This window comes from Aquila chrysaetos, chromosome 23 (assembly GCF_900496995.4).
Source record: "Aquila chrysaetos chrysaetos chromosome 23, bAquChr1.4, whole genome shotgun sequence".
In the NCBI taxonomy this organism is placed as follows: domain Eukaryota; kingdom Metazoa; phylum Chordata; class Aves; order Accipitriformes; family Accipitridae; genus Aquila; species Aquila chrysaetos.
In genome coordinates, this window is record NC_044026.1 from 6,505,013 (window position 1) to 6,517,190 (window position 12,178).

The window sequence follows — 12,178 nt, forward strand, 5'->3', positions numbered from 1 at the left end:
GCCTCCCCTTCCCGCCCCGGCAGGTGTCCCGGCGGAGGCAGGCGGTGCTGATTAAACCCAGGCTGCGAAAAAGAAGGAGTTGGAGGAAGAGCTATTCTCTCTTGAAAAAGGCAGGGCGCCAGGCCAGGCGGCCGCCTCCCTTCAACCACCGCCGGAGCCGCCATCCCTCCCGCCCCGGCCTTCGCCCCGGGGCAGGCGCGGGGGGAGCCGGCAGGAGACCCTCCGAGTAAGGACTGAAAGATTTGGGGTGACTGACCTTTTTTTTGTTGGGTTTTTTTTGTACTACGGGCAGCCGCAAACTTCCCTAGTTGAAGAGACCGTGTCACTGGAAGAGAAAGATCCCCTCAAGCCTGTGGAGGCTGTTGGCAGGAGCATCTCGGGGACATCAGCTGTTTTATTTGCTTCTTCAACAGGCTGCTTTGGCAGCTTGCTCTGAGTTCCCCAGACTGCCACACCTCGCGGAGATACTTGACTCCAAAGCTTGAACATGCAGGTTTAGTCCCATTTGGCCCCTCAGTTTTTACCCACAAACTTAACAGCTGCTCAGTAGCCCTGATGTTTTTTTAGAGGTTACTTAGCTTGTGGCTGTTCTGGGAACAGTATGTTCGCTATATTCTGGTGTTTATTAGTTCTCCATTTCACTCGCACACCACAGCTGGAGCCAGAGTTCTTCAAAGTAGAAGTTCAAGTGTAGCATGGTGAACGCAGAATCAGATACGGGCACTTTTAAGGCTGCATTGTCACTCATTTGTTGACTAACTTGTTGACTAGCTACTGAAATAGATAGTAAGGTAGAGGAAAGCTTGCTCTTAGGTTCCTCCCAAAGTAGGCAGCAATCGTGGACCTTTTAGAATTATGAAAGTAGATGTTCTCATTTTTGTTAAAAATACATCATGAACACATTTGCTAAGCAAATTACAAGTATTCTGCGAAAACTGTGGAGAATAATCCAGACATGTCCTGCTCCTTCCATCCTAGTTTTTCTTTCTACTTCTGGTACTTCTTTCATTCCACTTTCTGGTACTATCGTATCTACCAAATGGAAACACGTTCAACCATCCTGCCCACCATATGATAGCCACAGATAAGCAAAGATGAGAGATTATGCCATGCTATGCCTGCATATATTGTCCTCCATCAATGCAAGGTATGTAGTGCTGGCTGGAGGCACGTTGTAACAGCTCCAGATGTTATGCTGTTGGGAGGAACACAGCAAAAGAATTCATTCCTGGCTCAGCAAAGACAGCAGGATTTATGCAGCCAGCTAGTCTGTCTTCTGGTCAGCAATTATATCTGTATTTCATTTTGGAAATGTTTCTCATGAACTCACTGCATTAGGTCAAATAATTTTTATGCAAGATTTCTCATTTCTGTATTGTTATTTGGCACCGCTAAATTGTTAAATCTGATTATCATAAAGGCAAGTGTTCCCTAATCTGTTCTACTATGTTTTTCTAGAAACACTGATTTAAAAAAAAAATCACCTTTGAAGAATTCTTTCTGAGACATACATGCTAGAGGTTCTGCTGTATGCAGTATTTTTTTTCCTCGTATCTTTCTTATAATACCACTAATAGTGAAAAAGTGTTTCTGGTAAAAATGTTTCTGGTATAAAAGACGTTGTTAAAACATTACCAAAATGGATAGTTAAATGAGAACTATTCAGTTATTCAACTCTTCAGTGATTGATGAGAATCAGAATTTAGAAAAACCACGTTACAGTAAAGCTGAAGGAATATCAACTGAAATGACTAGATTTCATGGCACAGCAAAATATACAGGACATGGCAGTCAAAAGACAAAAATCGCAGGGAAGAACAAAGTGCATTCTCCGAGGAAAGCAGACATTGACACCAGTCTGCATGAATGTGGTCACCAGGAACACTTCAAAGCAGACCAAGAACCAGTAGCTCCAGCAATGAAGGTGATGCTAAGCAAAGAGTTTTCCAAATATCCTCCTGATTAGATCTGTGCAGTGCAATTTACTTTTTTTTTTTTCATCTACACAAACACTCAGAAGTATTTTGTCTCATAAAGCTCCAAGATAGAATGATCTGTTGTAATTAGCACAGGGAGGGCTCTAACACAACTCGTAAGTGCTGTCTTTGAAAATTGATTGCTGCAGATCATGACGTGGCTTATTTTTCTGCAAATGTTGACTTGTTGAAAGAAGGCTACTTCTGTGCAAATGAAGAGACTGGACTTGGGGGTAGCATTTGGCATGTTGCCTTTTCCCAAAATGTTGTATTTGCTGAATAAGGTATCTCTGTGAAGTCCTTTTTCCACTGGATGGCCACATGCATCTGCTTTATTTATTTGATAAATGTTATATAACCCATGAAGGAAGAAAGGTACCTGGAATAAATAATTCAATCCTTTTGAGTTAGAAGGAAAACAGACTGCAAGTGTTCACTTAGGTAGTGATGGGATGGAAGTTGCCTGGGATGAATATAAACCATTGCTTTTCATTACCACAAACTTGGTTTTCTGCATCCTTCAGTAGTTTTTTTTCAGGCTCACCCATATTCCCCAATTTGTAATACTGATGACTTTCCCTTTTCACATACATTCATCTCCTTCAGGGATACGCACATGGCTCCTTTAGCATTTTCGTTTGGAGCAGGAGAGTGCTTTTAAAGCTGATCTCCCTCCCAACTTCACTCCCCACACTTTGTATCACCAAACAATCCTGGAGCCCATGGAACAGATTCCTTTCAGAAGAGGCAAAACTTGAAGACAAGCTCCAACCACTTGGGCACGCTGTCAACAGTACCTGACAGCAGTTAGTCTGAAATAATGTCTTTTGAAACAGGCGTTGTCTGGACACCAGGTCCTCCAGACCAGCTGACTTAACCTGCAAAAATCAGGGCAAGCATTGCCCTGATTTTTTTAGGGCAAGTGATAATGACAAGCAAACATAATTGCTACTTTTGTAAAGGAAATGATAGAATTCAGTAATCTTGTGTTTTACCTGCTCCTGGTAAATCATCCCTTCTACGTGAAAAGATTCTCGTCACACCGTGTCTCTAAGACATCCGGAAGTATATTTAGGGCAAAACAACGTGGTTTGTAACCACGATCTTATTTTTTGGTTTTGGCTGCAATACATATTCATCGTATATCTTTCTCATCTGAAACTGAACAGGGCAAATAAAAAACTAACAGAATTTTAAAGCCCTTTATGTGTATTTTTCTGCTATTTCTACTTTAAGCTCTGTTGCACAAGATAACTTTGATGGAGACATTAAGAATATTATTGTACGTACAAAACTTTCAAAGCTCCAAGAAAAAATATCAAGAAATGTAATTGCAGGTAATTATTTAGATACAGTTAAAGCTGCATAAAACAGTCTGTTTTGATACCTGTCATCCCAAAACAGAATACTAGGAATGTCAAGGCCATCTAAATGTGCTTGCAGTGCTGAGAATGTGTAATTCCATTTTACTGAGCAATCCCACTTTCAGTTTTAACACTGAGCAACTAGCTTAGCATGTACATCTTGCAGACAACCATCTTACAAGAATTTCTCTGGACTTGTAAGTGTGGTGATCAAACATCTTGCAGTTACAAATTGTTCACCAGTAGAGCATAGGAAGTAATCTGCACTCCTAGCAGGTGTCTAGTAGAAAAGCCAGGTGCAATTTTTATGGCAAAATCTAGCCTTTTTTACCCCAAAGAAAATGATTCATTGGTTTTCATGCTTCCAACAAATTTACTTTCTCCTACTTTACCTGCACATTGGAAGGCTTAAAACTCAGCTGGGGGAATCTGTCTTGGCAAAAAAACATTAGAGAAATGGGACACAGGACTGACTGGTAAACAAAGATCTGTTTTCAAGGTCATAACCATGAGCACTGGCAAAAGTCGGATGGAGTTTAGTTTCACAAGCTAAATTAAAACATTTAATAAAATATTCTTTAGCTATAAAGATGGCCAATGAAACAGGAATTCAGTGCAATCAGAAGGAGCAAAAGAATTACATGTGGCCACAAAAACACACTAATCCTCTCATCTCTTCTGAGAAAGGTAATGGCAACTACGGGAGGAGAAGGCGGCAAGACTAATAGAAATCAAGATATGATCTGGGAAATTACAATAGCTAAGAAGAAAGAAAAATTCTTAAGTTTTCTGCATATTTCATTCAGGGAGGCTGAGCAGTTTCTATCCTAAATTCCCAAGTAACCTGTGTATGACGTTGCAGACCCAGTAGCTAATAATCTTGAAGCATGGCAAGAGCCACTGCAAGAGGTAGTATCTTTCTTTGGGCCATCTAAAATAGTTGGAGGAACAGACAAGCTTTTCTGCAGAAAAAACATTCTACAGTATTTAAAAAAAAATTGTATATAATATACAGTTGGAGAACAGAAGATCTTCTGTTGAGGAAGAAATATTCAAAAACAATTGAACTGTAAGCTGCAAGGTATGCAAAACCTTTTGATTCAGAAAGGTTAAAATAGGAGTGGAAAATTGGAAATGGAAAACACAAAAGCAATGTTGCAGCATTCAGTTACATCACATTAGTCTGTTGTTTTGTTTTAATATCCATATCGCCTTCATCTGGGAAACCAATTATCATGGTAGAGTGGAGAAAGACGAGTTATATTGCAAAACCAGAATTGCAAGGGTGACTGGGAAGCCAGCTAGTAAAAGATGACAGCAGATGCTTGAAAAGGGAAGAGCCAAGGTGTGGCAGTAGTTACTGTCATGGAGGGAACTCACCAGGGGATCAGCCATTGCCTTCATGTCAATGTTTCCATCAGTGCCGTCAGCCCCAAAAAACTGAAGTTTTCCTGTGTAATTTACCAATGGCACAACAGTTGGAAGAGAAGTATGTTACCCAGAGGCCTGGCTCATAACAATGTTTACATGTTTACTCATGTCCTCCTCCTGCACTCGGAAATTACACCACTTTTTTTTTTTTTTTTTTTTTTAACAGAAATAACAGCTTGCCATCCAGAATCACAGACTAAAGAGAAGAATTGGGTGTCGAGGTTCCCATGACTCACCAGTATGTTATATCTATTATCAAAAAAAAAAAAAAACCAACCAGCAAATGCTGTCTTAAATCAGGCGAACTATTTCCAGTAGAGTTAGAGAAGTACCTAGGGCACCTGTAAGGCACCGATGCAGGTGTTCATTATAGATCCCAGTGAGAAAGGCACTCGGACTCCATGGGATATTGATTAAAATTTGGTTTATTGGAGATAACCCAAGAAGGTAAAAGGAGATAGCACAGAAAATCTTATGTCTCTTCAAGTGCCGGGAACCCAGAGCTGTGCAGCATCGGCCAGACCTCCAGTCAGGGCACACCATGCCGTGCAAATCCCATCTGTGGGGACACTGGGGACATTTGCCAGCACTGAAGCCTTTAGAGGTTTTATGAGGTGTCCTTAAAAGTAGGTAACTCTATTCATCATTTCTACTGTCAAGCAAAGGATGTTGTATGAAAACAGGCTGTTTCTCGTCAAGGTAAGCTGAGATGTGCAGGTGGAGTCATCGCCAAGCGGGAGCTGCCGGCGGGCTTCTGCGTGAGGTTGAGCTGGTTGGGGTTGTCCTGCAGCCGCGCGGTACGTGCAGCACAGCTCAGGCTTGCACCTACTCCTATCAGCTCTCACGTGGATCACTAACTCTTCCGTGCACACTCGTCTTCTGTTTAGGAACCCCAACAACACTGCTGAGGGTACTGGCCCACATTCAGCTGAAATGTTGTGCACTGTCCTGGTCAACATGTTAACAAATTTGAAGAGACTTCTTGTGGGAGGAGGACTACTAGTATACTAGGGAAGAAGAGAAGCCTACCTTTCAGAAAGGATTAAGTTAATTTGGCTTGTCTAGGCTAAAATTGAAGACAGACTACAACTGCTGGCTATAAATAATACATCCAGCAGATACCAATGAAGGAGAAGATTATGTCTCAGCTGTCGATTAATACATTAAAGCTACAAATTTTTAAGTTTCTAAGAATTGGATCGAATGAGATTCTTGAACAGCAATAATGGACATGAGAAACCTAACTACTTTGTTAGGATTAAGCATGATAAATCACAGAGAGAACAACGTAACTGAAGTCCTGAGATGGGAATGAACTAGCCAAGGGCAGAGGAAGCCCCTTCCCATCTTGTGTTTCCCAAATTCAGGCCTTCTAGGTGCTATCTATACATTGCACAGGTATACACAACCAAGTTCTTATCACAGACAAGGAAAAAAATGCATTTATAATTACATACATGTGACACTTACTGGCAGAAAGTTGTGTCTAGGGGGCTTGAGATGAAGCCCTCTAAAAACTGGTGGGCAGAGCGGGGGGTTACAATTTAGCTGGTGAAGAGATAACACAAGAAAGTCCAAACAAAATTCTCCCATGAGGTCGTCTCCTGCAAGTCTTCACAGTTGCTTGCTTTGTTAAAAAGTTCTTAGCAGTCCTAGTGTGTGGACTGCACTTTATCTGCATGATTACGTAAGCATTCCCCCTTTCTGCAGGCAAAGATGACAGGGCTTTTAATGCCAAGGCACAACATCAGTCTTTAAAAATGTGTACAGTAATACTTCCATCTCGCAACAGTTTAAAATGCTGGTGCAAGGAGTCCTGCAACCAAGCAACCGCGAGAATTTAGGGCTAAACCAGCAAAGGAAAAGAAAGACATAATGAAAGTATTGCATCAGTCACTGGAACTTTCAAGCAAATACAAAACACGGAAATTCAGGTCTCCTTAAGCTGCCTAAAGGGAGTTCTCTGGGCAATTCAAAGAGTCAAATCTCCCACTTGTTGTGGGGTTTTTTATTATTTAAAACTAGTCAAGAAACTATTCCAGCTTCTTTGTAAGAACTTCACTGTAGGTCATTAAAACATGTGAGCTTCTTCAATAGAAGCAAAGGAACAGAGCATTTCAGTTCACTTACTGGGGAAAAAAAGTCTTAAGACTCAAGTGTTTGGTACAACTTCAATGCTTTTCTTCTATACTTATTATTTTAGTTATACTTAATTATTTAATGCATGCCTTAAATTTTTCTGGCTTTCATTAATATTCCTTCTAGAGGTTCAGTTGTCCAAGTCTCCACACATATCGTTCTCAGTTATACTAGTGGAATAAGGGGTAACTTTGTTGTTCCTAACAAGGGTAGTGTTCACTTTATTAATAACTTAGTCATTTTAAAGCAATGTGTGCTGCAACATGGCCAGTATGTCACACAAAGCAATGGTTGTAGCCTTCTATCTGCACTTTTGTGATATTGAGCTTCACTACAGAGAAGAAGCATCCATCAAGAAACGAATCTTGTATAGAAAAGGAAAGCAATGAAGTTGATGCTAGGAAAACAGCTTCATTTTGAGAGCACAGCAGTGAAGATGTGTTTTATCGTAAGTACTTGAAAGTCACTCAAATATCTTCAAAATGTACTGAGAACAGAGATCCAAGATTATGAATATTAAATATTTATATTGCAGCAGTATACCCATGAGTAATTAACTGTGACTAGAGCTTTTTGTGGCTAGGTACTCCATAGCTGCATACAGCCACTGTCCCAAACAGACTGCATTCAAAATAGACAAAAACATTATGGTATCATAGTCCAATGAGGAAAGAGACTGAGAAACTGGCTTGCACAGCACTGACAATTCTTGGGATGTCAACACACATCCAGCCTTTACAAATTTCACCTCTCTTTCAAAAACAACCAAATGTGTCTAGATTTTCCTTTTTTTAAAAAAAAAAAAAAAGAATTAAAAATACAAGCTGACTGGACAACTGATGCTCACTAACCTGAAGACAAAGAAAAAAATCCAACTCTGCAATAAACATTTTTGGTTTTCTAAAGTCCATTTAAAAATAATTTGCATGCTGGTAGTACCAGCATATGGGTAAATAGTGCCAGCAGAACTGGTGATACCTGTGCTGTTCTGCCTGCCCCATGGCACCCAGCAGCTGCACCTGCAGATGTCAGACCAAATCCTGAAATGGACTGTCAGACTGCTAAAGCCTAACAGAGTGTGTGTGGGAAGCAGCGTGGGAAGGGTAAAGGCAAAGCAGAAAGATAATGCACAGACGTCACATCCTCTTTTTGACAAAATGCCCTCTTATAAAGCCATACCTTCTGAAGTATCATGTTAGTTTTCTGCTGGAGTCTCTTATAAATCAGTGAGATGGTGTTTCTCCAATGCAAACCCAAATGGAACAAAGACAAAAGTGAAAAGCAAAATATTTTTATTCAGAAACAGCTGATAACCACATACAAATACAGCTACAAATCTTCTCCGACTCTCCTTTCTACAAAACATTGACTAGCGTATTATTGACTTTCCAGGGTACATCAAGTAAGTTATCTTTGAAGCTTGATACAGTGTGGTGTATGATGAGATTATAAAAAACACCATTACAGTGTGGCCTTAAAAATTATTTAATTTTACATAGTCTGAGCTGCTCAAGTGATAGGACACAGCAAGAAGCTGAAGAGGAATTTGACAGAATAAAGGAACCTTTTTTTAGAAATATGAGGCTTTTCTAGCTCCCTTTTCAGATTATGTTTGCTTTTAGAGACCTCAGTCCTGCAAATTATTCTCTTATTTAACATGAGATTCAGAAAGCTTCTTTTGGCACCTAAGCCAGAGCCAATGGCATTTATGTAGTTAAGTGTTAAAGGGACACTGAGAAAGCCCAACACTCTCTAAACGGAACTTTTGCAATCCTTTAATCCTACATGACTAACCCAGGGTTTCTGCGCACAGGCAGGAGCATCCTAGTACAAGCAGTTCCTGCGGAAGGTTGGCCAATATAATAGGTAGCACAACCTGAATTACTCACATGAGTAAGTTCTCCAACTTAGCATCTAATACATTTGGGTCTGTTTTAAAATCACTACCTTTGCTTCTGTTTAGTAACTATGCTCGTAAACATTCTCCAGTTCTTGAAGTTAATGCACAAATAAGCCCATTTAACATGTTTGAGTGCTAAATCTGGCATTTAAAGAGGATTTGTAAAGGGAAAGATATCTTGGAGATGGCTACAACGATGTGTGTTCACATTTTTTCATACTTTTAAAATTACTTTTTAAAAGCTAAAAAACTACAGGTGTTCCTTCTCCGTGTGTAATGAGGGGATGGATGAAATTAAATCTCCCACGTCTTAGACAAGTGCCCTAACCAGCAGACTGCTCAGTGCAACAAAGTCTGGATTTGTCCCCAGACCTTCATGATTTTAAGCAAATACTATATACCAACATACAACAGTACATTGTATGAAAGACTGAGACTGTGAGAGAATTTTACTAACTGGAAGAAGAAGATTTAGAATAATTGAGCACTAGCATTAGACCTCACTCTCTTTTTTTAATGATTAAGGATAGGCAAAGTCTGAAATACAGAAAGTTTAATTTATCTTCTAAAAATATTCATCACGCATGGTCACTGTGAATATTAGTAGTCCAAGAAACTCAAAGTTCATGTCTCCTGTACCCTTCTTTGCTGCTCTGATAAAATTTTTAAATTTAAAATTTAAAAATAAATTTTACCTATTGTAGGACCAGAGTTTCTTACTCACCACTGTAGCATCCCAGTGCCCACGTGAGCTGTAGCAAACCATCTAGCAGATTTCATGCATTGGTTGGCATATCTCTACTTCTGAAGGCAAAACTCTGTTTAGAGGAGAATGAGTTGAGAGAAAGTAAAAGGTAGAGGTGTTTCAGCACATCACCTGTTAATTTCCTTTCTACCAGATGCCAGCCTGTACTAATTTTCCTCTATGGAAATATTTTTGCATGTTCCCCATCAGAGATGTCTCTTCTCTGGCATTTCCCCCTTATGCTCCTCACTGCAAATGTCCTAATATTCCACTGAGGCAAAACTTACAAATTACTTCTGCTGTGCAGGAGGCCTACACAAACCCCCTATCTTTGTGTATCACAGGATACATAATCAAAGAACCCCTTTTTTATCTGTGAACACAAAGGGAAATTCAAGAATTTGTGGAGAGTATGGAAAAGGTTTTCTAATAAGAACAAGTCTGAACAATCACAATAAATGCATCAAGTGCATCACTGAAATAGATAAATTTAACTTATAACCTGCAGATGGAACAGATAAGTTAAGTAGTTACCAAGTTTAATTTCAATTGCATGTTTTTCCAAAAAGAAGCTCATTTTCTTCCCAAAGGGGTGAGGGGAGGGTTTCTAAGAATAAACCAAGAAAAAAACCCCAAAAACATAGCCACAAATACAAAATGTTATCTGAAATAAAGCACTAGCCTAAAAATATCTACCAAAACAAGAGGGGTAGCACTAGCCTAGAAATATCACTAGCAGCTGATATAGCGATATTCAGTTTCACTTATGAACTGCAAAAAAGCAGGTCTGCACCTGAATTCTTGGTCTTTGCACTTGGTATAACCATTTTCTAAGTGTTTTTCTACTTGTTTGGGCTGCTATGTTTGAATGTAGCATTGACCAAAAAATTCCCCAAGAGATCTAACAAAAGTATTATGGACTAGGAAAGAAGAGGAGAAAGCATTGTTTTGTGACTAGAAATACCTGAACTATATTATTTTAGATGAAAATAAAGCTTTCTTGTGAATTACCTATCCTATGTAGTCGACAAATATTCAAAGTATTCAGTTAATAAAAAAGGAAAACTAAAAAATAGGCTTTTGGCTGGTTAATACCTCATCTGCTCATCAGATCATCATCTCAACCGAGCTAGCACCTTTCCATTATTTCCTTTTTAAGCCAGAAACAAGCAAGCACCTTTACCATCACCCTTTACTGTTTGAATAATCACCTGTTTTCAGGACCAGCATGGTACTGATACAGCTTCCAGACTTCTGTAACTCCCTGTTGCCTTTTTCAGATGCATGTAAACAATCCAACTGAAAACATGAGTGCTTTCTGTAACATTAAGAGACACTTTAGCCAACAGCTGGTTTCTGTTAGTAACTGTTCCAAGTTTGTAGTCATAGCAGTGGTTTGTTGGAAAAAATCCACAACACTGGAACTGTAACAATATTTATATTTATGCTGGTAGCCTAGGCAGAACAGAGATTTCTCAGGGAAGGAACAACATCCAGGGCTCTTGGGTAAATAAAGCAATAGTTGAGTCTGAAAAGAGGGACTGAAAAAAGAAGCACCAGTGGCTGACAGAATGGGGCTTTGCTGCATATTCCTTTGGGGTCAGCGGAAAGCGGGGGCTGGCAACTTTAACTCAATGTTAATCAAGTGTTTGCACTGGAACTTCTCCTAATATTTCAGCCCCTCGAAGCACTGACCGTTCAACACCTGGATGCATGCTGGGGCTTTGCTGGAGACTTGGGCAGAGCACGCTCATGACTCCCTTCCAGCTGCAGACTGGGTTTTCTTCCAGGGAAAGCCGAAGAGCTGGTTTGCACCCACCTGACGTCCCGGTGTGGGGTCAGGATACAGCTGTGCTCTGCACCCAGGCTCAGCAGCACTGAAGAACTAACACGTCCTGCAATAAAGCTATAGCCACAGAGCTCTCAGAGGTCTCATTTACGCTTCTGCTCGTCCCCAGAAGACTTACCTGCCTGGACTTGCATTTCTTCCACTCCCGAGGCAATGAAGGTGCTGTGCTGTGCTAGGTAGGCGTCCACACCGCCCACGTTCATGCCCCACAGCCTGATGAACTGCCACGTACTGCGACCTGCCTGTTAGTCGGCACACTCACCTTCCAAGAACTTACAAGTGTTGATGTAACTTCCAGGCCAGTGATTTTCGCCTCAAATTTTCACTCTCTGCTCATAACAAGCATAATTTGATTAGGAAAGCGTAGCTGCTGACAAGAGCACCAAATAAAGAGTAACAGGGTAATGGCTGGATTCCTAGGCTCTAAATTTGAAAATGAGTATGCTTCTAAACACACAAAACCATTGACAGATTCAGTGGGGCACTGCTGGGGACCGTGCTAGTCCCCAAGAGCGAGGCAGCAGCCTTGGGGCTGCTCTAGCTTCACCTCACTGCAAGGGGAGTACCGGACAGAGCGGAGCCAAGCTCACAGCTCCCGTTTGCCCAGGCAGGGTGAGGTGGTCGGTGCTCATGTTGTGCCAAGACCAGATTAATAATACCCTTTCCCACAGTCATTCAGCAACCTGAATGAAGATCTAATATAGCAGTCTTGTTGAAGACACTTCAAGACTGCTGCTTGCTGTTGTTCCTTCTCAGCATGCTTCAGCAGAGGAA